At 37.0% G+C, this 4,721-nt stretch overlaps 1 pseudogene; it reads left to right on the top strand.

Moving 5' to 3' along the window:
- The first annotated feature begins 3,046 nt into the window (after positions 1–3,046).
- Positions 3,047–3,624, top strand: LOC147448146 (uncharacterized; annotated as a pseudogene).
- The last annotated feature ends 1,097 nt before the right edge of the window (positions 3,625–4,721 follow it).

Genomic DNA, 4,721 nt, shown 5'->3' on the forward strand with positions numbered 1-4,721 from the left:
AAGCCTTCTTACTAATGGCGAAGTGGTGGATATTTGATGTATGTAACTCCCAAAGTTTAGTCTTAATGGCCAAGTGGTGGATCTAGGGTCTACTCATTCCACAGACATTGTGTAAAATTACGAGTGTTATGATGGCCAAGTGTTGAATGCACCCAACTTTAGGACATGGTTAGAATGGCCAAGTGGTGGATCTAGGTGACACCAACAATTATATCTACAAATCAAGCCTTTGTTATAATGGCCAAATGGTGGATCTTTGATGCACCTACTTACCAATTCTTACTCTAAATGGACAAGTGGTGGATTTAGGATATACTCATCCCACAAACATTGTGTAAAATTACAAATGTTATGATGGCCAAGTGTAGACTCCACCTAACTTTAATACATGGTTAGAATGGCCAAGTGGTAGATCTAGGAGACACCAACAATTGGATCCATATTTCAAGCCTTTGTTATAATGGCCAAGTGGTGGATCTTCGATGCACCTACTTCCCACTTCTTTGTCTAAATGGCCAAGTGGTGGATCTAGAAGGTGCTCATCCCACAAGCATTGAGTAAAATTACAAGTGTTATGATGGCTAAGTGTTGCATGCACCTAACTTCAAGACATGGTTAGAATGGCCAAGTGGTGGATTTAGGAGACACTAACTATTGGATCCGCATTTCAAGCCTTTGATATAATGGCCAAGTGGTGGACTTTTGATGCACCTACTTCCCAATCTTAGTCTAAATGGCCAAGTGGTGGATCTAGGATCTACTCATCCCACAAACATTGTGTAAAATCACAAGTGTTGTGATGGCCAAGTGTTGAATGAACCTACCTTTAAGACATAGCTAGAATGGCCAAATGGTGAATCTAGGAGATACAAACAATTGTATCCACACTTCAAGCCTTCGTTCTAATGGCCAAGTGGTGGATCTTTGATGTATCTAATTCCAAAATTTTAGTATAAATGGGCAAGTGGTGGATCTAGGATCTAGTCATCCCACAGACATTGTGTAAAATTACCAGTGTTATGATGGCCAAGTTCTGAATGCACCTAACTTTAGGACATGGTTAGAATGGCCAAGTGGTGGATCTACGTGACACCAACAATTGTATCGACAATTCAAACTTTTGTTATAATGGCCAAGTCGTGGATCTTTGGTGCACCTACTTCTCAATTCTTAGTTTAAATGGCCTAGTCGTGGATCTAGCATCTACTCATCCCACAAAATGGTGTAAAATTACAAGTGTTATGATGACCAACTGTTGAATGTACCTACCTTTAAGAGATGGCTAGAATGGCCAAGTGGTGGATCTAGGATATACCAAGAATTAGATCCAATCATTCTAATGGCCAGGTGGTGGATCTTTGATCTAATTAATTCCCAAATTTTAGTTTTAAATGGCCAAGGGGTGGATCTAGGATCTACTTATTCCACAGACGTTGTGTAAAATTACTAGTGTTATGATGGCCAAGTGCTGAATGCACCTAACTCTAGGACATTGTTAGAATGGCCAAGTGGTGGATCTAGGTGACACCAACAATTGTATCTACAATTCAAGCCCTTGTTATAATGGCCAAGTGGTGGATCTAGGATCTACTCATCCCACAAACATTGTGTAAAATTACAATTGTTATGATGGCCAAGTGCTGAATCCACCCAACTAGCCAAGTGGTGGATCTAGGAGACACCGACAATTGGATCCACATTTCAAGCCTTTGTTATATTGGCAAAGTGGTGGATCTTTGATGCAACTACTTCCCAATTCTTAGTCTAAATGACCAAGTGGTGGATCTAGAATCTACTCATCCCACAAACATTGTGTAAAGTTACAAGTGTTATGATGGCTAAGTGTTGAATGCACCTACCTTTAAGACATGGCTAGAATGGCCAAGTGGTGTATCTAAGAGATACCAACAATTGGATCCACACTTCAAGCCTTTGTTCTAACTGCCAGGTGGTGGATCTTTGATGTATCTAATCCCCAAATTTTAGTCTAAATGGCCAAGTAGTGGATGTAGGATCTACTCATCCCATAGACATTGTGTAAAATTACCAGTGTTATGATGGCCAAGTGTTGAATGCACCTAACTTCAGGACATGGTTAGAATGGCCAAGTGGTGGATCTAGGTGACACCAACAATCGTATCTTCAATTCAAGCCTTTGTTATAATGGACAAGTGGTGGATCTTTGATGCACATACTTTCCAAGTGTTATGATGGCCAAGTGCTGAATTCACCTAAATTTAAGACATGGCTAGAATGGCCAAGTGGTGGATCTAGGAGACACCAACAATTGGATCCACAATTCAAGCCTTTGTTATAATGGCCAAGTGATGGATCTTTGATGCACCTACTTTCCAATTCTTAGTCTAAATGTCAAAGTGATGGATCAAGTATCTACTCATCCCACAAACATTGTGTAAAACTACATGTGTTATGATGGCCAATTGCCCCTAACTTTAAGACATGATTAGAATGACCTAGTGGTGGATCTATGATCTATCTTTTCTATAAACACTATTTAAAATTGATAGATGGTGGACGTAGGGGAAACCAACCATTGCATCCACCTTGCAAAAGTTGGTTAGAATGGCCAAGTGGTGGATGTTGGATGCACCCACCTTTCAAAATTTGACTAGAATGGCCAAATAGTGAATGTAGTATCTACCTATCCTACATACTTTATTTGAAGATTCAATGTGATGGACCTATATACACCAACAATTGTACCCACCTTTCAAATACTTGCTTAGAATGGCCAAGTGGTGGATCTTTAATGCACCCACCTTTCAAGGCTTGGTTAGAATGGACAAGTGGTGGATCTAAGATGGATACAATCTTGAAAATTTATCTCAAATCGTTTAATTTATAGGATTGTGTATCTTGGACAACACACATGATTTGGAGAGCAATCTACAATGGTCAGCTAAAAGATTCAAAGATCTCATAGATGGAATTATGGCTATTGAGGTGGGTCAATAGAACCACAATGTGCGATCCTTATTTTTTGAATAATAAAGACTATGTGCAGTTACAGTTTTCTTTGCAAAGTATGACAAACATGGTCAAAATACAATTTGTTGGGGCATTGCACAATGTGAAGCATTTGGAATTTATTGGTGCTATAGAATTATTCACCACACTTGTGTTCTTGAGCAAGGGAGATGCCTTTGAGGGACTTATTAGTTCTTCAAATCCAGGGACACAATCCGTAATACTAGATGCAGGACACCTTGATCTAGATTTTGGAAGTGTGAGTCAATTGTCAGATGTCGAGTTTCTACAACTCAAGAAGGAGTTGACAATCAAGCAATACATTCAAAAGTATTGCAAAGAAGATTTAAAGCTTATTGACATGTTCAATGATGGCTACATAACAAAGTTGGGACTCAAGGAGAAAAGGGAAGTATTATGCCTTGTGGACAATATTAACGACCAAAGAAAGCTTAAAACAAGACTTTTGAGATTTGCAAATCAGCATGATGATGTCAAAAATGGGCAAAACTTCAAAGTGATCAATTAGATAAGCCCATTGATGACCATGGAGTATCAAATACGGTAGGAGCATCAACAAGTGAGACACCCATATCAGTTACAGACTTTTTGAACCTTGAAGCAAGTATGAGCTAAGATTTCATACCCACTTGTCATGTAATTAAGCTTTTTATTTTGAAATAAGTTTGATATCATTTTTTAAACATGTTATGATAGTTTCATCATGTATATTGTCAAGTATATTAATCATTGATTTAAGATCTTTGACTTTATTGTTGCTGCTCAAAAGTATCATGCAGTGAACCTTTTCATAATAGTTTAAAATTGTAGGAAAGATAAATCATTATTTATTACATCAATAATTTGAAGTAACATATCTACTAAAAAATATTTTAATGTAAATTGGCATTAAAAAATTGATTCTTTACTATGTTGAATTGATACTTCATGACATAAAAAACTTAACTAAAACATATAGTCTACAACGTTTGACATTTTTTAACCAAAATATGTTAAACATTTTTTTTTTACAGACTCAAAAAAGATAAGAGATATTAAAAGAAAATGTCTTTCACATTATGTGTGGCCTGATGATCCTCTTGGTATTCAAACTTTTTCCATTCCAAAGGATAAAGTCTTTGAGATAAGTGGTATTATCTTTGAAGTACGAGCTTCCAATACACAAGGAGCTGGTTATGGGCTTTTTGTGCACACACATCTTCAAAAGGGTATGACTATTCTCCATTATGGCGGTGATAAGTATTTTATGTTTGTGTTGAAACCCTACGCCACATAGAAAGTGGTGAAGAGCTTCTTGCAGAATATGAATTTACATGACATCACTCAAATCTCATGATAAAGTAACTTATATGAAAGTTATTAATAATCTATTTGAAACCGACTCATTACTGAGTATGTATCATGATAAACACCATGAGTTGTATTAGCAATTTATGCATTAGCAATTTATGCAATAGTTCATTTTAAATGCGTTGTTTATTTGTACCGTTAAGAATATCCCAATAGTGGATTTTGGATGTACCAAACCCATGTAAAACTTGTTTCGAATAGCTAAACGTTTAAGTAAAGGATGCACTTTTCCATCCATAACTTGCTTAAAGTGTCTTAATGGTGCATTGAAAATTTCCTTGCTCCTCTCAAGAACTTTTTTAGATTGGACAACTGGCGGATCTAGGATGCACCCATATTTACGCAATGTTCTTTGAATCAAA

Source organism: Adiantum capillus-veneris, chromosome 11 (genome assembly GCF_014529385.1).
Source record: "Adiantum capillus-veneris isolate H3 chromosome 11, ASM1452938v2, whole genome shotgun sequence".
In the NCBI taxonomy this organism is placed as follows: Eukaryota; Viridiplantae; Streptophyta; class Polypodiopsida; order Polypodiales; family Pteridaceae; genus Adiantum; species Adiantum capillus-veneris.